Here is a 23235-nt window from a genome sequence, read left to right on the forward strand (position 1 = left end):
AGTGTTGTTGTGATGTTTCATGCTGAAGACAAACTTCCTGCACAAGAGTTAATGTTGAGTGCCATGTGCAGCAAGCAGTGTGTAACTTGGCATGTCTCAAACCTTGCTTTTCAAATTTTAGTTCAGAAAGGCAACTTAAATCAGTTCAGCCTTTGCACACAAGGTGCATACAAGGTGTGCAAAGAGACTCCCAAAACAGGGGGAGTCAGCTAAGTCAATTAAGAACTTAATTTCAGAAGAAAATACAGGTCAACCCTAGTCATGCATAGGGAGTTCTTCATTGGAGTATGTTAGCTCCATATGGTAGCCAGTTGGATGTTTCCAGCTTTAAACCCCCTGATTTTCCAAAGCCAGTGCACCTTGGGCTGCTGAAATGCCATGTGTCAGCTTCTCTGCATCATCTGGGCTAGACCTGAATGATGGTCCCTACCCTAGAGACCAGGAAACGAGGAGGGACTGCTCACATGGTTGATCTGCAGGGGAACAGGCTGAGAAGATGGAAAGATCTTGAGTAGGCTGAGGTTCAGGAGACCTGTGGAGTATTTCCAGCAGAGGGTTTGAGCTTTCATCAGGTAATGTCAGAGCTTTAACATAAATGTGCTTTTATACCTATCTATATGTTATTTTATGATTAGAATAGCTGCAGATTTTAGCTTGTCTGGGGAACCCTAAGGGTCTGCTGATCAAACCTGTGCTGAACAAGAGAAAATGCTTTGTCTGTGGTATTTTCTTTGTGTTGACCTCTTTAGAGCCAACTTTAGCCTGATTTTACTCATCAGCCAGTCAGTGAAGGAATATCAGCTGATTTGCAGGATTCAAAGAGGAGAAGCTAAACTTGCTGAATTTCAGATCTACTTCTTCGAAGAAAAGAGGGGGAAATTATAATTACCAGGTACTCTGTAGGGCTTCTGTGTTTTGTTCTTTAAAAATCCTGTTTCCTTCCCCAACCCTCTTCCCCCCGCAGCTGCTCAGTAGCCCAAACCTTGGTGCTGGAAGGTATTGTAGTTTAAACTGGAAATGCTGAATGGTGTATAAATGGGAAGTAAACATCGGTTTCCATCAAAAAAAGAAAAAGATTTGGGTGTATGGCAGGTCTGATCAACCATTTGTAGCTGGTGGATTGGTTCCATCCAGTAAGATTTCTAAGTCTTCACCACAGGAGATGCTCTTGGCACAGCAGGTCCTCTGTGAAGGTTCATGGTGTCTCAGTGGTAGCAAAGTGTGGTGTACATGGCTTTCCTTGCCAGGTCCTGAAGCTGATGTGTGAAAGGCAGAAAGAAGGCTGCCGAAGTGAGGACCCCCACTTGCTGGGGTGTTTCTTTTCCCTTTAAGGAATAATTTTTAAAAACTTGTGACATTTTAGAGGGCCATTTGCTAAGCTCTGCATGTTCTGTGTATTTTAGTGTGTGAACAAATTAGATTATGAAAGGTAATGTATTAGTGATTTGACAGTAATGTGGAATCTTGGAGGCATTAATTGCTAATGCATGTTTCATAATTTCAGCTGAATGATCTCAGCTGAAATGCAAGAAAGGCAATTGAAAAATTCCTTGAGCCTGCAGAGAAACCTGGTACTGTAATGCAGATTACTTTGATTTACTGCAAAATACTGCAAGGCAGTAGGAAATGTTCACACCACACATCTCTGCTGTAACTCTAGTTACTCCGTATCTCTCTAGTTACAGTAGAGATGTATGATGAAAAGGTAAATTCATATATGTATTTATCCTGTAAAATATAAGCCCTATTCTTCATGCTACATTAAAAAAAAAAACCAACAAACAAACAAACAACTGTAGGTTACAACATACTATTCTTGTTGTTATTTGTATTACAAAAATATTCAAAGACCCTATGTGAGATCTGGGCCCCAGGAATCTCGTGGCTCTACTGACACTTAAGAAAAGACAGTGCTTGCCCTGAAGAGAATTGGAGGACCTTAAGCACACCCATGGGACTGCCCCACACCCCAGGTATCCAGGAGTCTAGCTGTTAGTCCTGCTCCTCAGACCATTCTTGCAGGACTGGTGACTAAGAGAAGGGTGATACTTGCATTTGCTAGGGTGGAAACCTCCAAGTTCAAAGCTGATGTCCCAGACGTGACGTGTAGTCAACTGGAAGAAAGCATGGTGTTTCTGAGAGAAGTATCCAATAAGCAGTCAGATGCTTTTTGCTCTGGCTGCAGTTGAGTGGAACCACAAACTAATGTTATTGCCACACAGAACTCAACCTACTGCTCTGCTGGGAACATGGATAACAGTCATGAGTAAGAAATACCTTTGCTTTTGGGTCATTTTTTCCAGTAGGTAGGAGTGGAGGGAAGGTGGTGAGGGTCTTCAGGTTTACAGCTTTGTGATTAGGAAGAGTGGATTCATTTTTATGAAGGGTGTTACTTGCTTTCATATTTTTGTGTAAACTAACCTGCTGAAAGCCAGCATGGCAGCTGTATTCTGCAAAGCTTTGCTGTCTCAGTGCCGTGACAATCTGCCTGTGGTGGCGGGTCATGCAAATCTTCATGTCTCTTCTTCCTTGCTGGACTCAATCAAGAATGGGAGTTGATGATGATGGCATTTAAATGGGTTCCAGAGCTAACACACCAGCAAAGTGAATTCACAGCTCTCCTGGGGTCCATCCAGTCTGTGAGGTTAGTCAGAGTGTTCTTAACCTACATGCTTGTCTTTGCAGTTGAGGGACCAGAAAACTTGATTTGAAGTAAAAGCTAAGATTATTTTAGGTCTTACATCTTAGCTACTGTGCAGAAAGACACCCGCTTACAGAGTCATCAGCACCAAGCTGCGGTGTTCACCTTCAGCGTGAAATGTAATCAGCTTTCAACTGATGAATCCTGCATTGTACGTGGATTAAATATCTCTTAAAGCCAGTTCTGTAGGTAACTGACTCCGCCGTTAGTTAAGAATTGATGCTTCCACAGTGCAGGATTTCTTCAAGTAATCCTCTTTGTGCTGAGTAATCCTGGTGACCTCAAGGAGACTTCATTTCTGCTGCTTCTGCCTATGTCTAATGTATGAAGTTTATCTAGGAGAGTAAAGGTGAGGGGGTTGGGCTCCATTCCAATGTCAGCAATATTGGCTGTGAAGTGTTGAGATGATACCTGACTCCTCTCTCATCAGAAACCATAGAGTACAGCTGTTTAATGCATGTTAAGTAGTGGAGAAGCATAAAGAAAAGAAATTTCCCCATTGAAATGACTTTACTCAGTGTGAGAAAAAAAACAAGGCCAGCCCTCATAAAACCAGAATGCTCTTCAAATCAAGAACATATTGCAACACTGTCTTAAAACTACCATGCTTACTGTGTGATGCTTCTACCTCATGAACTCTCTGGAGAGCGTCTGTTTCCCAAGTCAGTTGCAAAAGCCCAATAAGTAAATGGGCAGCTAGTGTTTATAAAGATGTTTCAGCAGAAGCAACATAGCCTCTAATTTCACTACAGTGCTAGAAAACTGATGTGTTTCTTTGTGTAGAAACCTCTAAAAGGACCCAGTGGGCTCTTTATGTCTGCCCAAAAAGGGCTTTTCAAGCCCGCCCGTGAAATTGTGATTGTCCCATAAATGCGTCTCTGTGTAACTATCCCTTTTGACTCGTGTTACTGAGTCTTCATGAAATAGTAGAATCTTGAATTCTCATTCTTAAAGTGGGTGATGCTTAAAAAAGAAAGGATGTATCTGCATTTGAGCTTAAAAACAGAGACTTCTATATGCAAAGAAAGCACAGATTTGTCTTCCAGTGGAGCATTTTTAACACCTTTGTGTATGATTTCTTTATTATTATACTTGATAGGTTTTGAGGAGCCCAAGGAAGCACCTGGTGCTTTTCAGAGCCTGTAGAAGGCATCTTTCTCACATTGAAGAGTTCTCATTTCCCACTGCACATGTCCGTGCTGGGCCATTGAAAGCAGCTCGGACTCCTGAGTTAGCAGATCCCTCCAAAGGCAAGCAGTATTGCTGTGAAGGACTGTGGATATCGTGGTTAGTTTTGCTGAGCCACATGGCCAAGTCCTGGCCAGGTGCCACACAAGGATCACCCTACTACTTCCTAGCTACAAGTGAGTAGCTCCAGTAACTCTACACAGGGTGGATGTCATCGTTCGCCTGGCAGTGACATGTGCAGCTGGCCGTGCTCTTTCTTGCTAGGTGTGAACATACTGTCATCAATGATGTTTCCACCCAGATACAAAGATTTCTTGGATCAGAAGGTGCAGCCCCCTTCCTGCAGTGGAAACAAACCCCTCATTTATTCCTACTGCTGTTGAGACTTCTTTGCTTTTGTCTCCATTGCAGTATTACCATTTATAGCAGAGAAATGGTTTTAGAAAATGGTTAAAAAATATCTGAAGTGGTTTTGGCATTAGAATTCCTTTTTTTTTTTTAACGCTGAGCAATAATAGATTCAGTTTTGTGAGATGTCATTTTGAAGTTAAAGTACAAAAAGTGGTTTGTTTTGTTGTTTTTTTTTTTTTTATTTTGCGAAGAATGACAGTTGGAGGAGACACAGCTATCATAAAGTTACTTGCATCCTAAAACTCCCCAAACAACCCAAATGCCAGACCTAAAAAACCCACCTAAACTGGAATAACACAGCATTCTGTCTTTTTTTTTTCACATGAGGGCTGAGTTCTCCTGTTACCCCTGTGATGTTTTCCTGCTTCACTGAATCCAGAATTGGGTTGAAGGTTTCTCTCCTGATACTTAAACCCTATGGGTTATGGGTGTCCCAGAGATCACTATAGCATGACCCTACACAGCAGATGTGTTATAACAACACAGAACTCCTTAAACAGTATTATAGGGCTTGTAAGTATGATCAGAAACATTTACTGACACTGAAAATAGAATCAAGGTTATTTTTCAAGGCAGTCTACATGGTTTACCTACCAAAAATTAAAAGAACAGACAGGTTTTCAAGCAGCTGTAATGAAAACAAGACTTTTGAAAGAATTACAAAGGCAATAGAACATTTAATGAGATTTCAGTGTAAACAAGTAAAAGCAACACCAGAAAATAAAGCTGAAGCAAATCTTAGTTCTGCAGCTGGAAGGAAAAAAAGAGTTGGAACCCTGGAGATTAGTTTGCCACAACTGTGTGTATAAATGAAGAATGAATGTGACTATTTCTTTATTATGCAGTCTAATGGGAGGGAGTAGTGATAACAAAACCATCATACACTTTTATTCAGATCTTACAGTGTTCTAGGATTTAGCAATGGAAGGTGCTAGAAAGATGAGTGTGTTTTCACCAGTATCTTAGTCAACGGCTTCCCTACACCTGAAAACATGGTATGAATGTGGGATTTAGCCCTTCCCACAGAAGGCTTGGCTTTTGGCTGGAGGTGGCAGGATATGAAACACTGAGAAGATCCTGGGAGCTGTGGGAAGAGCTTTAGAACAAACAAAAATAGATCTTATTTATATACGGACAGATTGTGGCTAAGGTTTGAAGTGCTACTTGAGTATCAAGTCAACCCAAAGTAGAAACCTCAACTTTCTAACCTCTTATTTCCTTTCTTTTTTCCCTACTGTGTACCTCCAAGGAGCTTGCAAAAGCTTTCCTGAAAACTGGTCAGAGCAAGCTGCTACCTGATACATTTTCTTCTTATGGTTTAAAGCCTCATAAGCATGTTTCCACTAGGAAGGTTTTCATGTGTAACTACCCGTCTTCCTCCGTAAGTGGTGAACAGGTATCAGCAGCCCCCTGTGAGAGTGATCCAATACACTAGCAGCTCCCAAGTGCCTGAGTACAGCAGTAAACATCTGGATTTTTATATCCAGGCTATGGGTAGAGGGACAATATTAAATGTGTTGCTATTCTTCATCTCCCTGTACTTGCATATTGAGAAGTCTGGTGTTTGATGCTTTGTGCCAACTTGCCCGAAGTACCTGAAGTGTTCTCAGAAATGCAGAAGATGCTCAGCTGGCATAGGTCTGCACACACCATCAGCTTCAGAATTACACTGAATTGCAGCAGAGAATTTTTCACAGTGTTTCTAGGATGCTGTCTCATGGGGACAAGTCAAAGAGCACAACAGTGAAGTGTCAAAGGGTGGAGCGCAAGGTTAGATTATATTTGCAGTTAAGTGGAGAATTTTGTTTTAGTCAAAGCTGTAAAAGGTGAAAAGGTGATGTCCTGGTCTCCCTGGAAGGGTAGAGAGGCTGTGTGCTGTGATGCTATCCTGAGTCTTTCAGGTTCTGCCTTAGTTCTTTTTCCTTTTCTCTTCACACACGCTTTCATCAGGTAGCAGAAATATTTTTATTTGTTCCTTGGAAAACCAATTCAGCAGCCTTGTTTGTTGTTTTCTAATGTGTCAGGCAGAATGTAAGGTCTAAACCACTTCATGGGAGAGTTTAGCAATTTACACACACCTACATGGGAGAAAACTTCTAAGGGTTTTTGGGTTTGTTTTCTAAATGAGAAGTCACTGATTTAGGAGAAAACTGACCTTGCCAGGTCCACTAGTGGGATGTATAAAATAGACAAATTTAGGCTGTAGAAAAGATGCACATCTGAGTTATTAAAGCTAAATCATCAGTGGAAGAATGTCCCAAGAGATCTGATGGATTGAATATTTAAATGAAAACTTTCTGAATGAAAGAAGTCCCTGAGGTGAATTCTTCGGTCTAGATTAGAGAGAAGGTCAAATGATTATCTAGAAGATAAATGGTCCTGTCTGGCCTTAAAATTCATGTGTGTATTTTTAATAAACAAAACCCAAACAGATTTACATCCTCATTTTCCCTGGTACTTTAGGGAAGAGAAAGCAAGCCAGCACCACGGTGCGTATGTTCTCTCTTGGCACAGGAAAGGAGCAGGGCTGTCCTTGCCTCTCAGGCAGCTGGATTTTGTGGGTGTGTACGTGCAAAGACCTTGCCAAGGGTGGAGTCTTTATGAGAGGTCTACTTAATAAGTAAAAATAGATTATTGCTGAGTTAGTTTTATTTGGTTTAGGGTGTCAGTTTTAGAGGTGGAATGAGCTCAGTTACTTTGCCAGTGGTTTGCTGGCAATGAGAATAATAATAATTTAAAAAAGGTAATATATATATGTATGTGAATACATATATAAAATAAATATATCCCTACAAAACAAATGTGATAATTTTGGCTACTTCAAACTATAGGTTGTCTAATGGGTGCTCCTTAAATTTGATTGGTTATATGGTGTATAACGAAATTTTGATAACTTCACAATATTCTGAGCTGCATAACCAGTAAACAGGCACCTGAAATTACTAGCTACACTTAAAAATGTGGACACCACCTTTAAGCAGAATCGTAGCATCAAGCAGACACTGTTATGTCATCCTCATGGGGATAGCATCCCAGGAATTCGGGCCGTGGTCTGTTTGATGTCGAGAATACAGGGCCTCCTGAGGATGCTGAAAACCCATAAATAGCACTGGGATCTGAAACATATTTCCAGAGAAACTTTGCTCTGCTTCCCAGTAAGCAGTAATTTTCTACCACCAGATTTGTGTTAGGGCAAGTTGTACGAGATCCAGGTGTAGACAAATTCAAAGTTAAATGTTCATCTCACTGTGGCTTGATTTTAAATGAGGTGAAGAATAATGCATTAACTCATCCAAATAACATACCTTATAAATTAAAAACACTGCTGAGAGATTCTTTTAGGGCAGTTTTTTTTAACTCTGTAGCATTTTATTTCATGAAAGTGTCAGGTAGCTGCAAACCATTCAGTTTTTGATGGTTTCAAAGTGGACACTGATTTTGGTTGCCTGATTTGCTGCATTAAGATATCCATAGTCTATTCAGCCTCACTTTCATACAGTTTTAGTGAGGAATGCTGCATTTGAAATAATGTACAAGGACAGAAATGAGTTCATTCCTTGGTGACAATATGATATGGGGGTACTTTTTCATAATAAATTCTTTTTCCTTGGAGAGGAAAGGAATGGTGAAGGTGTTTGCCTTGGTGTCTGAAAATACCATGAAGCTGCTGGAGAATATATTATGGCTTCTATTTTAATTTGGAGAAACAATTTTTTTATATGCATTATTTTTGTCACCTAAGAACTATTTGAAGACCTGATCCAACATTCATTGATATAAATGGAAGGCCTGCTTCAACAGTAAATACAGCTACATCCCTGCTTGTCTGTATTTGACAACATTTTCTCATCAATGGAATGAATCTAGGGGTTGGCTTACAGTCATACACAATATGGTAATTTTCTTCTTTTATACTCTTGCTGTGCCAGTTTTGAGTGTATCTCTCTTTTAAAAGGAAGTTTGAGATTTTTGTTTGTTTACAGAACAAATGTCAGACTTGAATCCAGTTCTTCTCTTAGATCTTCGCTTCTCATAAATCTGTACAGAAATAGTAACAAAACCACCTGAAGCATCCATTCATATACCTAGAAATAGTTTATGGGGACACTGAAAGACACTGATGTTATCTTTTTAATATTGTAAGGAATAATCCTATTAAAGAAGAAACAAGGAAAACTGTTATGCCCACAAGGCAGAATTATCCAAAGTTGATTGGAGCAGCTCAGGTTACTCTACAAAGCCCAAGCTGTGTGCTGGCCTATCTTTCTATCAGGGCTTGGTGAATGAGCAATCATTTGTGGATTCTGCTCATCTCTCTTTGCGAACTTTGTTCAGTGGAATTAGATACAACTTTGACAAATTAGAAGTGCCCCTTCGCCCCACTGTCCCTGCCACAGCACAGTCTTCCGATTGTGCCTGGTTTTCTGAAGTTTTGCCACGTCAGAGCCATCAATGGCAGGCCTTCCACAAGGCTACACTTTTTAATAAGGGAATCTGTCAACACTGGCTTCGCCAGGTCTTGCAGCCTTCTCTTAATCCGCAGTGCAAACTGCCCTTTCCTTTGCCTTCCCGCTGTTGTGATGTACTTGGACTCTGAAATAAATATCTCCTTTGTTTACAATGTGCCCGCAACAAAATTAACCTTTAGGATTAATCATAACAAAGAATGGGCTGTGTTTCCTCTTTCCTTATACTACAGGTTTGGGATTAAATAAAACTCAGCCACCTGCCTCACCAGTGTCTGTTTCTTTTGTCGTTGCGTCCCTGGTTTTACTTGTAGTTTCTTAAAAGATGGTGCTGGTTACTGAGCTCTTCTACTTTTCAAAAGAGTTAATGGAAATTTCAAGTAGTGGCCTTTGGGACCTATACATCTGCAGATGACTTAGGGTGGAGGAAAAGCAGTATTGAGCAATGGGTATCCTAGCTCTACATAAAATCTGTAAGCAGAACTGGGCCGAGAGGTTTGTGGTTCAGCTCAGGAAACAGGCACTGCTGAAGTGGAAACCGCCACTGATTTATACTGCTCAGCAGTATTGAGGGAATTGGTCTGGCCCAGGGTTTTCTAATCGGGATCTAACCCTGCTTGTAAAGAGTACTTGATAAATTTATATTGGTGGGACTGGAAATCAGAAGCATATTCTTTGTCAGAGAAAATTCTTTGCTCTGCCCTGCCATTTTTATGCCCTGCCTGCCCAGCCCACTCCTTGCTTCTTGCTTTTGGCTTTAAAGGGGTTGGGAAGTTACTTTATGGTCCTGTTTGCTAAGATGGATTGTTGCAAGCAGATAAAGTAATGAAACTTTAGCATCTGCTTATGGCCTAAGACAGGTCCTTCGCTTCTGTATGAGCAACTGAACCCCCTTCTTGGTTACTGTAGCACAGTTTCATGCATTGCCTTTGGCTCATGGTATTTCCACAAGCTGTCATCTGTATTCAGGTGTGATGTGTCTTGGTCACTCACTAGAGGTGAAATGATGAACTTGTTGCTCTCTTCAGAAAAGATCCCCTCTCTGCCTCTGAGAATAAGTCTTGCCCGTATAGGCAGCTGTCATCTTATGTTTGACTTCAAAGGAAAATGGAGATTATCTGCATTCTTTGTATATCTGTGCAGGTGCTCCCCTTATTTCACGTAATAGGTTAGTGTTGCTCATTCTTAAACCCCAAAATAAGAGTTTTAAGCTCAAAAGTTACTAAGTTCCTCCAGTGTTGAAGAAAAGAAGAAACTGGATAGGGCAGAGACACACTGTTAGAGCCTTTATTGAAAGCATGGTTTTGTTGCAAGTTCACAAATTACTCAGCACCAGACAACCCACACAGAAAGGAATCTAATGCTGCCAGAAAACCTCTGGATTCTTGTGCCATCTTAGAAGTCAACCAGCCACAAGAACTAAATAAGAAAGAAACCAGACTTCATTAGTTCCAGTCCTCATGGCACTATTTCTTTCATTTATGATTGTTCTGGAAGTGGAGATGGCTTCCCAATGATTCATGAGCTCCAAGCCTTCGTCACCTCAGGGTTAGCATTCAGTCCTTGGGGCTGCTCTTGCAAAGGACTTGAGCGAGTACAGCCTGTAGCAACCTTTCTTGAAGGTCATTTACTATTAGACCATAAATCTTCAGCTTTGTGCTCTGTTCTGGCTACCTGTTTATTTCAGGATATAATTCAAGGTGTTGGTTATGATCTTACTAAGCCCTTAAAGGCCTGGGACAAAGTTAGATGAGAAAATTGCTTCTCCCTCCCACCCCCACCTCATGCCTATGTGGGAGTTATGATCTGTTGGGTTTCTGTGATTATTCTCCCTGCAGTGATCAACAGAAGAGCTTTGTCAGTGAAGAAAGTGTGTGCCCCTGAAACATGAGTGTCTAGCGGCCTGAAAAAGTCCAGGTTTAGTGAATGCAACATGAGGCAAACAACTGCAGTTCACACTTAGAAATTTCCTGGACACTTTTTTTTTTGCAGAAGGATCTGAGAGTTCCGTTCTCTGGTGGGTACATCATCAGCTCTTATATTTGCTGCTCTTTGCCTTGTTGCTGCCTCACTGTTGTGGTGTATGTTTTTGCAGAAGCTTAGTGGATAAAAGCTCATGCAAGTGTTAATACTTGTTGTTTTGTGATGAAACATGGCAGATAAGATCATGCCCTGTGACTGCTCATGCTGTAGCTTGGGAAACCTGGAGCAGTGAAGCCTGAGAAGTGAGTTCCAGGGACAGCTGGGGCAACGTTGGAAAGGTCAGTGGAGAGTGCCAGAGGATTGATGAGCTCCACAGTGAGGTGGGTGAGGCTGAGAAAGGCATGATAGAAATTAGAGCAGTGAGCTTTAATTGAGAGAGGTAAGAAGTGGGTGCTGAGACTTTCTTGGAAGTTCCCTTGAGGACCTTATTAAGAGAAAGTTCATTGCAAATCTTAGTGGGGGTGAAAAACCCACAAAAGCACATTTTTTTTCCTTTAGTGGTGGAAACATTTCTTGCTATGTTGGACCTTCAGGGTCCTTTGTGTTAACTCTTGTACACTTCAAAAAAGTGAATAAAGTACAAGTACAAAGTGAACTAAAAGATACACTATTGTTAGATTTAGCTTTTTGGTTTTCTTTTAAACACATCTTTACTCCTCACTGCTCATCTTAACTGCATCAGTAGAGCTGCCTTCTGTGGCTGTTCACAGCTCTTTTACCACACCTGCTTGATTTGCTTGTGTTGGGCTGCTGTCAGCAAGGAAGTGAGTAAACATTTTACATTTTAAAGAAGAAAATGTTACATCTTTCTCACTCTGTGCACTATCTGACCTTAAAGGTCTCACTGAAATTTGTGTTACAGATACAGATGTCACACTGTTGGGTGGCCCTGACTTATACACCACAAGTTTTGTATTACCTAGAGCTAGCATTCAGAGTCAGCAATAGCTTTTCAGCATGGGGCCAGCCAGGCAATGATAACAACTGTTGAGGTTTTGAAGTATTTTTTTTTTTCATTGTTAGAACAGAGGCAAGGGCTCCTGAGCATTTCACGGGAGGAAATTTTGTGACAGAATTCAGGTTTACGATTTCTTTCCTCCCCAGAAACAGAGTGGTCTAGCCCAGGCCTCAGAGATGTCCTTTCGTAAACTCCAGTGAAATAGATATTGCTGTGAAATGTTACTGCTTTGACAAAACCAGCACATTTTGATCAAAGAAATACTTTGCTGAGAATTATTCCAGGCAGGTCCCTTCTGAATGACTTTGATCACTCTAGTTAACTGGTTTAATTCAAGTCAGTTTTCCATGGCAGCAAGCTGTCTGTGGCACAGATTCTGCTCCTGCAGAGAGAGAAGCCTTTTCCTTCCCTCAGAGCCCCATCAAGAGCTGTCCCTTAATACATTTACCAGGGGAAGAATTTACTGTTCTGTTATTCCATCAAATTATATAAACAAAATAGTGGTGGTAATTCTAACTCATCCACAGGAATACATTTAGTTATTATCTATGCCAGACTGAAGGTATATAATTAAACTGTACGAAGGATCTTGAAGTAATGTTTGCATTTTAATACAGAGAACTAGAAAAATTCATGGAAGCTTGAATCCCAGTTTATAATTTTACCAAGCCCACTGCAGAGCTTGTGACCATGTGTGATATTAACTACACTTAATGGATATCATAACGAGACACACTTAAGTTCAGCTAAAACCATGTGAGATGCTGGCAATCCAACCTGCAAGCATTTGCAAAGAGGCTATTAACAACTCAAAAATGATTCAAACTGTGGTATTATTCCTGCTTTTCTAAATACTCTTTGCTGAAGGAGCTTTGACCTACTTTTGATGTTCATGAGATCAGTTTCAAATAACCATGAGCATTGAAGTCACACCAAATTAGAAGTTCTGTGTGATATTTTAATGAGAAACTGGTGTGAAACTTGACTATGTTGACCAAAGATTGCTTGGAGAGTTGGGGCTTGTTCTGATGAGAATTGCGAAGTAGAAACTCAAAGGTTGCAAATCCTTGTGGATGGAGGAAGGCGTTCCCTCCAAGTTCAAATCAAGTTTCACATGACGGTCATATTTGGTCTGGAGTTGGCTCTGCTATAGGCTTTCTGGCTTCAGGGTTTTTAAATCCAAAACTTTAATGTCCCTTAATAAGTCACTGACCATTCAGCCCGGTGAGCTGAAACTTTGTCAGAGAGAAGATTTGGAACAACCTACCAAGCAAACTTGTTCCAGCATTGGGTTAATGCACTGCATAAGCTGATTTGGGGGGCTAATACAGAAACACAGCAAACAGTGGGCTTTGTGCTCAGTGCTGGTTGTGCATCATCTGGGTGATGTATTTGAAAGGCCAACCTCAGCCATGTTCCTCTCTGAAATAAATGGGAATTTTGTCACTGCTAACATAAAAGCTAGAAAGGGTGGGGTTCTTTCATGTATCATCTTGTATTGGTATTGGCCTAAGTTTATATGCAGATTATGTTCAACAACAAGGATTAGTATTGTTTTATACTGTAGATGTACTCTGTGGGGATTAAGTCATCTCAGTTCACACAGTGTGAGGGGGAGGTGATATTTCTTCAGTGTTTTTTTGGTGAAACTTTCAGATCATACTGACTAGGAGCTCCATGCAGCATTTTCCTCGTAGTGGTAGCAGTTTAGATTATATTTAACCCATATTCTGGGGCCAGGGTGTTGCTGTTGTTTTTATTTGCATCGTTATTTTTAACCTGCTAAATTCTCTGGCCAGCTCTATAACATCCATGTGGAAACAAGTGATCTCAGACAAGTGCTGCTGCAAAAGATCACTGAATGTTCAGGCACTGCTTTAACCACCAAAAGAAAAGCAACATGCACCTAACCAATGGAATCTGTGGTTACATATTCAGAGATAATGGCTATTTCATGTAGCCAGGCTGTTCCCAAACATGCCAGCTTGCCTCAGCTCTGTGCTGTCCCTCTCTACCACCCAGTGCCTTGTGTTGAATTGCCTCAGGAAACTGATACAGCCTTTAAAAACATAATTTGGTCAACTGAATAACTTCTCATGAATCTGCAGCATAAGGGAGAGTGGATTTATGCATGCAATACCTTAGAGGTAGTGAGGGAGAACAGTATGGCTCTAGTTGTGTTGTGTTCTTTATACAGCTGTCCATGTGTCCTTCTCAATCTGCAGTGGCTTTTCCTCTTATTTTTTTCCATCTTGTCTTTTGCTATTCAGATAAACTACTGAAAATTACTTTTCTTTGCCTAAATCACAAAGTAGTCCAGCAATAAGCAAATGTGTAAAACTGAGAGCTTTGTCTCTGCACAAGGAAGGAGACGAACATTTCCTTGTGGAAGTAGCGTTCAGGTCTCTGTGCTATGACTGACTTGTGGGTTCAATCTTGTGCCTTGCTCAGATGGGTTTTTCTGGGTGGCAGGACCACGTGATATGGGATGGGGCAAGCTCAGGAACAGTAAATGCTGTCCTGTGGAAAGGGCTGCTGATCAAGGTTGTGTTTTTGGGAGAAGAAGGGAAATTCTCCATACTGATCTCTCTGCCTTTGAACTTCTGATTATCCTTAAGCTAGGAAAAAATACCATGTCCTACTATATGGGGTGGTTTTTTTTGTAGCTGGTATTTATGATACACTAAATATCTTGAGCTGGACATTGAGAGCTGTGACAGCCTACTACCCAAGGATGTGGTCTTTTCTCCCATTTTACAGCCTGTGCTACTGAGGTCTCTGATTCCCCAGATTAGGAGTACTGCAACTGAAAAATGATGCCTACTCAGTCTCATCTGTACAGTTTTCTTGCTCTTTCTGTGCCACTGAGATTCTACCCCATCTGTAAATGCAGGTTTAGAAGCAGGAAGCACTATAGTACTTGGAAGAAATACTAATGACAGAAAAGTGCATTTCTTGATTCACAGTTGCTTAGAAATTACTGATTGCTTCTGAATATCTTTGCATGTTGAATTTTGTATTGGTGATAGAAATTGAACCTCCATGTTACTGAAAACTCTGGTGAGCATACTGGGGAGAATAGAAGCATTTAGTCTTTGAAGATTCTTTTGGGGGGGGGGGCGGGGGAGACAAGTTTCATCTGAATCTGATGTAATTAATATTTTCTTTGTTCACCCTCTGTAGTTCTGTAACCTCACAACAAATATGGGATATTGCATTTCTGGCCAGGCACCACTGTTCAGATGTGATCTGAGATGGCATATATGCAGATACCTGCACTTCTGACTTGTCTACATCTGCTTGTCAGGTCAGGATACACCATATGCCATGGCAGAATTGTCTCATCACTTTGCTGGAGATGCTAAGTCAATCACGTAGTTTTTGCTACGACTTTTGACTGATGACAGAGTTGTCTTAGACAGAACATACTGTTCCTGCTACTTGAGTTGACATATTTAGAGTATGTTTGGATATTTCTATGTAGCACCACACTGTGCCACAAAAAAAGAACTTAAAATACTGGGTTTGCAACATCTGGCTGTACAGTTGCCACTCTAAGTTATTTCCCCAGATGAAAAAAGTGGCAGCAGTCCAAGAAAGATCCAGTTTACTTTAACAGGCTCATGAAATCCTTCTGTACTCTGCTTTTCAACAGTTCCAGTGCATCTTTTGACCATTTGTGAGTTTTAGCTTCAAAACCCTCCTGTGCAGTACAAGCTCACTTTGCTAAATGGAGAATTGAGGCATGGGGCAGAAAAACATGGAACCTGAAGGTAGCCACAGACATGTCTGAATGGTGTGTTCATGGCCTGGTTAGCTGGTGGGTGTCCGTGCCTGCCATATAGCCAAGCTCTAAGAACACAGAGAATCCTGTGCTGCATGAAAAGAAGTGTCACCAGTAGGTCTCCTGCTCTACTCCACCCTTGTGAGACTCTACCTTCAGTACTGTGTTCAAGCTATGGGGACCCCAACGTAAGAAGGATGTGGAGCTTTTAGAGTGACTTCAGGGGAGGCCACAAAGATGATCAGAGGGCTGGAGCACCTCTCCTATAAAGACGGGCTGAGGGAGTTGGGGTTGTACAGCCTGGAGAAGTCTCCAGGGAGACCTTAGAGCAGCTCCCAGTGCCTAAAGGAGGCCTACAGGAAATCTTGAGAGGGACTTTTTACAAGGACCTGTAATGACAGGACAAGGAGGAATGGCTTTAAACTGATAGAGGGGAGATTGAGATTAGATGTAAGGAAGAAATTCTTCCCTGTGAGGGTGCTGAGGCACTGGCACAGGTTGCCCAGAGAAGCTGTGGCTGCGCCATCCCTGGCAGTGTTCAAAGCCAGGTTGGACAGGGCTTGGAGCAACCTGCTCTCGTGGAAGGTGTCCCTGCCCATGCCAGGGTGGCTAGAACTGTGTGAGCTTTGAAGGTCCCTTCCAACCCAAACCACTCCATGATTCTGTGATTGATATGGTAACATGACTCAAAAGTGTCCAGTCAGGGCTCCTCTGCCAGACCATACTGCCTGGAGATCTTATGGCAAACATACCTTCCTTAAAATTTCATTAAGAAGCCAAGGTTCTTCACTAGGAATTAAAGTCCTGTAATTTGTTCAGCTTTCCTTGCAGCTGCACTTGTGTTCTCAGACCCCTGGAGAACGCAGCTTGGGATTTCCCACCTTCCCAGAGATCCTGGACAGACCTTTCCTTCCGCAGACGGGTTACAAGTGATTGTGGGTGTAGTAACTCATCCTTCTGAATTGCCTCCATGACAGCATGAACTAGTGATGACAGCATGATTTAAAGTTGTCTGTAATATAATGAGCATAACCATAAGTAGAGGAGAATTAGCCAATTACTGTTGCTCAGGGATTGCTTTGTGAGGTTGCTCCAAATTAATTGTTTGGGAGCTGAATTAGCGTCAGATGCCACCAAGGGACTAGTGGTTAATTGCAATGAGTTTTTGTATTATGCGACTCCCTAACAGTAAGACTGTACTTGTGAGCAGGGCACTTTATATGTCACGAGAAGGTGTCCATTATAAATAGAGGTTGGAGTAAACTCAAGCTGTGGTAGTTTATTATTAGGTAGCCTAAAGAGAGAACTGAAGAACTTTCAATGTATTTAACAGATGCTTATCAATCACTGCAAAGGAAAGTGTTGTGAAAACTTTTAAAGGGGGGAGAGTATCCTCCTTCCACCCCCTTCGCTTTGAAGGCTCTGTGTGTGTGTGTGTGTACATAAACCCAAAACATACAAATGTCCCAGCTGACGTGTTGTGTTGTGACAAGTCATCTCAGATTGTGTCAATCATATTGCCTTATGCTATATTAAGTGACATACTGTAGTGTGATTGATACAACGTGAAATGACACATCATTGTGTAAAATATCATCTGGAAAATTTAGGAGACTATTGAGGAGCAGAAGCTGACTTTGGCCTTTCAAGTTGTGCAGCAGGGAAACTGAAGAAGAAGTAAAAGGAACTCCCTGGAATCAGACCTGCTGCTGCCATTGAGAATAAGGTCAGGTGTGTTCTACTACCTGAATCTTTTAATGGGTAATGAGGAGGTCAGTTTTAAAAAATGTTCTTGTTCCTTGGGGACTGACAGGTATCTGTGGGTCTGAATTGAATTTCTCTGAACCACTTGGCACATCATTAATCATTAGTGTAGCTGCACCATACAAATAGGGTTGCAAGCTAAATGCAACCAGTTTCAGTTCAGGGGGAAAAAAAAAAGCCCTTTTAAAACAAAGTCAAACCAGACAGTGCTCCCTTTCTCCATCTGGATTCTGCTTTCCTCCCACCCCTTCTTTTTTCTCTCTTTAATTTTTTTCGTATAGTGATTGAAATATGAAATACTGAGATGTCTGTAGACCCCATCACAAAGTCCAGTAGGGCCTGGAGTATCCTGTTGCAATGCATGTGAAGCACAGTGGCAGCAGTGGGGTCACCAGTAAGAGCTGTAGAGCAGCTTCTCCTCGGCAGCATGGCACAGGGCTTCCTAACCCATGGGCACAGCTGTGGGTGTGAACCAGGCTTGGAGCTAGTGTGTGAATGCAGGCTGAGAGCTTCCTCCTCTGCACCTCCATGGTATGAGCCCTTGCTGTTACCACCTGCAGGCGCCTGAGCAAACTCACCTGTTGGTGGTATTGTGTTATACTGCTTGCTGGAGCAGTTACTGAAGAAGAAAGTTCCTGAAAATGGGATTTAAGTGAACAGGAACTTCCAAATTAGGTTGACTTTACTAGTGGGTGCTTGCTAGTGGGATTTAGGAGTTGCCCTCTTACTCTTGCTGGAAAAAATTGTCCAGGAATAAAAGTTTAAACCTTAACTTGGTGCTGCCAGTGGGTAATAAAAGGGGGAAGAAACCTATGCATTTTGAGTGCAGAGACCATAGGCTCCTCTAGATTTCAGCAAAAAATCATTAGCTATCTATTTATCATACTAAAAAATACAGTAAATAAACTGAACATCATTTAAGAGTGTATGAAGTCAGTTATTCAGTAAATTTTTTTATTGTAACAGCCTCTTGTCCCTTTCCTTTTAGTGGTGAAGACTAAGGTTTTTCCCTGATGGGGAGGTAATAGTGGCAAGTTGTCTGTTCTGGAGACAGGAGAGTTGTGTTGGAGCTATTATTGTTGCTGCTGTCTCAGAGCCTAATTCCCCTTCTGCCTTGAGGACAGAACAAGAAAAACTCACAAAGACAAAGAAGGACAGTAAAGTCAGGGGAGCTACTTCTCTGTTTGATGCTGACTCTTACCTACAACTCCATGCTACACGGAGACACAGATGGACTATGGTCCTATTCCTGGCCAATTTTAATCTGCCTTGGCTGTTTAATGTTGCTTTTTCTTAAGTGTTGTTTACAGCAGTCTTAGCAAGCCTAGCAAAGCTGCTCCTAAACCAAAGAGAAAAGAACAGAAACTAAATGAAACATAAGGAAGGTCATTCCAGGAGGTGCTTTCATTTGCTATTACAGATGTCCAGGGTTTAACCGGTGTCAGCTAAAGTGCTGAAACCATCTCTCTGGGACAGGAAAAGCCCAGCAGTGTCACAGGAAAATCCCCTAGTTCTCAGTGTAGCTATTTGAAGAAATTGTAAAAGTATTGATATTTGTTTTGTTTGTAGCTTGTGTTAACTGATAGAAGTAACTTGAGTGAACAGGTTGAGATGGATCTTGTTAATTCCAGTAACACAAGTTGTATCTGACTGGCCCAGGCCAGGTTTGTTTTGTGATCATGCTATCAGGGCATGAAACCAGATGTGCAGACTACAGAGAAGCACTCTTAAAATGGTCATCTCTGCAGCTGCTGGTATGTCTCTGAGCACAATCAGTAAATCGGTTCCTTCCATGCCATCATTATAGGCTTATTGCAAAGAGATATGGTCTTTGGACATAGGTATATGGGCAAAATTAAATGGTAGTTGAACCCATTTGTATTCTTGCAGGTTTCTGAGGCAGGTCACCAACGTCTCTCTTATTCCTCGTGTGGATGCTCTTCATCCCAGTCAGGTGCACCTGGAGGGTACAGGCTAGAGGTGTGTGTGTTGCAGAGCTGTATGACTACCAGAGTAACAGTGTGAGGCTCTGCAAGATGCTAAATGTTTATCTAGAACTTATAAACACCCACATTTTTTAGCTTGTGGTCAGCCTGGAAATATTCATCAGGATAATTATGCTGCTTCGTAGTTCAAACTGGGTCAGAACTATGGTCTTTCCTGTGGTATATCAGTACTGCTTTGCCTGGAAGGCAGAAAACATTTGAGGTCAGTGCATAGTCAAGGGTTACAAGAATAACCAAAATCAGATTTGCAGACAGCTCTGTAACTGAATGGCTTTGGTTCCTTGCCAGTATTTGGCTTTGTCCAACACCAGGTACCATGTAGCTGAATCCTCCTAAAAATATTTGCAAATCCAACCAGTTTCACAGTCTTTAACTGGAACTTCATTACTAATTCAATACTGAATATTATCATTACCCTGTTAAAAACTAAAAGAAAAGAATCTGTCATCTGGCAAAGGAGTGGGAAATCTGCTGTATAAGCAGTCCTATGGCTGGAATTTTTACCAGCAATTCGGCAAAATGGAGCCTGGGAAGACTGCAGATAATTTGTGAACTTGGAGACTTAAACATACACCCAGTTTAGTTAAATAAATCCAATTTCAGCAGAGATAGTAAAAACAAAGAAAATCCCAAGGCAGACTGATTTTTTTTCTTAACCCACATGTAAAGAAAGAGGAGAGAGGGGAATTAAGAGGTGCCACATCCGTTTGGATTTGGAAGTAAGTGCAGACTTATTTTATCCAAATCTCTTCTGACATAATGGTTTCTACTCTGTAAATGGTCAAACCCTCATGGTGAAAGCACAGCACAGTGTTTGCATTGATGTGTCGTGTGGTAATGCTGAATGTAGAAATTCATTAGTCATTCATAAGAAAAGGCAAATGAGGGAGAGAGGACACAGGGCACCTTATAGAGCTTAAACTGCAGAGTGCTACAGCCAAGTTCTCAGCTGCTCTGAACTGGCAAAGCCCAATGAGCTGTAAGGGAATAGTTCAGAAATGTGGAGTATTTCAGATTCTTTTTGTTTTGCTCATGCAGTATGTGTAGTGCTTTGTAGTAGCTATTCCTATTTGCTCAGTAATCGGATGCCCACATGAACTAATTTAATAAATGGATATAGTCCTTTGTGATTTTTTCCTTCTCTGCACGTTAGTGCTCTTTTTCTGAATGGAGTTCAATTATTATTATAGCATATATTACTTCAGATCATTTTACTGCACAATCAATACACATAGCTGTATAATAAATATCGACGTTGCTGACTATTTCAGTCAGAAGCCACCCATTACTGCCAGTTTCTAACATCTCCTGTCCGTTCAATGTGAAAAAATCTGCTGCACAAGCTTGTCTTCTGCTGCGGTTTTGAAAGATAAATGGAGGGAAGCACAGTACCCTCAGATTAATGTGCTGGGCAGGATGAATCGGACTCTTTAACTCTTGCAGGTGTCATTTGGTCTCATCTGTACTTTGTTTCTCCTTCCAGCCATTTTTTATCTCATCTGTTAGAATTGGTAGGTATTTAGAACTCTCTCTTGGAGTGTATTTCTACAAAGCACATTGCAACAGGGCTCAGATTTCGGTTATAGCTCACCTAATGATGCTAATACATGGACTGCTGTGGGAACAGTGATCAATGCATGTTAGAAGAAGCAACACCCCACACAGGCACCTGAAAGATGAGAAGTGGGAACAGCATAGTTTTGGTACTTCTCCTGTAATGTCTTCAAGAGTAGAAGAACTAGGGGAAAGATGTGCCATAAACCAGTGTTAGGTGTTACACTGCCAGCAGCACAAACTATCAGTTGTGTGGAAAAATACAGCATCTTTTTCAGTAATCAGAGGCAGATTTTCTTGTGTTATTTACATGCAACTGTGGGGGTTTTGGTGAGCGCTGGCGGTGGTATCTGGCTCAGCATATTCAGTGAAACACATATGGCTAATCTTTTGAGTCTGAAAACACTGGATCACGATTCTGTCTGTGTTGTGAAAGGCATGGCAAGAGGACTTGATAACTGCATTCAACTTGGAAAAAAAATAATAAAAGAATTGCCACTTTTGGTGTTTCCCATCTGGGAGAATGTTTCCTTATTTGCCAGAGTCATCATAATATCTGTTGGGCATATGTACCATGTTAACACATGTATCTGCATATGTATAACAAAATATCTACGTTTCACCTTCTCTATTGTACAGGGTAGCAGCATGTCAGTAACAAGTATGAAAAATCATAATGTGTTTACATACAAACACGTATATTTATGTCCACAAAAGGAAAAAGCCATTCAGATTGCCTCATCCTCTAGGTTGCCAGCTCCTGGTTCCCTCTGCGGCCTGCTGTTGAAGTAAGTGTGCTGATGTAAGGCAGGTATCTATACTAAGGATCTAAACAGAGGCCACAACTAGAGTTGAAAGGCAAGTGTATTTAAAATTGCTAGGACATCACCAGCACCTTGGAAATACTGTTCCCAGGTGGCTGCTAGAGGAAATGCTGCAGTAACATGTTGGTAGTGAATGCCAAAAGGACATTTCTTGCTGAATTAAGGATTTTTTGGGCTAGCAATCCTACTGGCATCCTCAAATCTTTCCTGTCCTGTGCCAGTGCTTAAGGTGCAACATATCCTAGACAGCTGTTTCACCATTGCTTATAGTTGCTGGGGTTGTTTTGCTATAGCTTCAAATCGCCACAATTTTCATGTAGGCCATATTTAACTGTGAAGGTAGTATCTGTATCACAGTGAACACTATTTTATACAATTATCATTCATTTCTCTTGTACTACTCATGCACACAATACCAGTAAACTGATAATTAATTGTTAATATTGATGAAAAAGATTGTTACTAAGTTTTATGGGAGGTGAGAGGAAAAGGAGTTATTAGTAATTTCTGTGGAGTAAAGCACTTGGCACTGGAGACAAGAAACCAAATGTTATGTCAGCTTTTCAGAGTTGAAATCTCTCATTTCTTTGTATCCTATTTATGATAACTTTAATTGAAACATTGCACTGGGGAGCGGAGCTCCCCGAAACAATTCCAGTGAGATCTGATGAGTTCAAATGAACATGCATTTGCATCTCCGTGTTCCTTATAAAACCCATGCTCTGTTCTTTTAATGAGGCTTGGATGAAAGACTACAAAGGTTGCTGGAGATTCCTGAGTTAACCAGGAAATGCCTCTTAAAGCACCTTGTTGATCTCATCCCTTGATCTGACATTCAGCTCACAGCATCTGTCTCTGGCCTCCACTCTTGTGCTTCGTTAACTTTATTTGGCATTTTGACTGCCCCCAGCTTTTGTGATATCTAGTTCAAAGGGTTTGGAGCATTATTATAGCATTTATTGCTAGGCCAGCATTACCTTTTGCCCAAGTGACAAGCTGATAGGGACCCTATCAAAGATTATCTCAGGAAGTGCGTTTATTCAGTGTGCCACAGAGAAGCCCCAGGTCCTTTTTTTTTAACTCCTTTTAATTTTATGACACTCCAAGGAGGATGAGGTTATTCTCTGCTCCCAGAGAGATATTTTAACTTAGTCCTGTTGAGCTGTAGCATTACCTGTTGTTTCTTCTTTTTACTAAACTTTGTTAATTTTAGTGCTCAGAATCTGGGAATATATTTCTTCTTTTCCAAGGCTACTGACATTCCATGTACTATTCCTTCCTAAAAAGAAAGGCTGGCAGAATTAATGTCGCTTTTCAACACCAGAAAAGTGCTGACCCAGCAAGGGGCACTGGGATTCAAAGCTGGGTCCTCAAGAGCAGATGGTTTAACAGGCTAGCCCATTAATCAACTCTGCTTCCCCAAGCAGTATGTTGTACTTTTTTTCCCCCTTTCTTTTTGGTGATCAAGTGCTGGGTAGGAGAAATGTAACTTTGTTTTTTCCAAGAGATGGCATCCGACATGCACATGCCATCATATTTCTGTTATTTACACTTACTGAGCTAAAGAGCAACAGATGTTTATAAGCAATTACAACT

The sequence above is a fragment of the Pezoporus occidentalis genome, unplaced genomic scaffold (genome assembly GCF_034315485.1).
Source record: "Pezoporus occidentalis ecotype Australia unplaced genomic scaffold, CSIRO_AGI_Poc_V1 ctg10, whole genome shotgun sequence".
In the NCBI taxonomy this organism is placed as follows: Eukaryota; Metazoa; Chordata; class Aves; order Psittaciformes; family Psittacidae; genus Pezoporus; species Pezoporus occidentalis.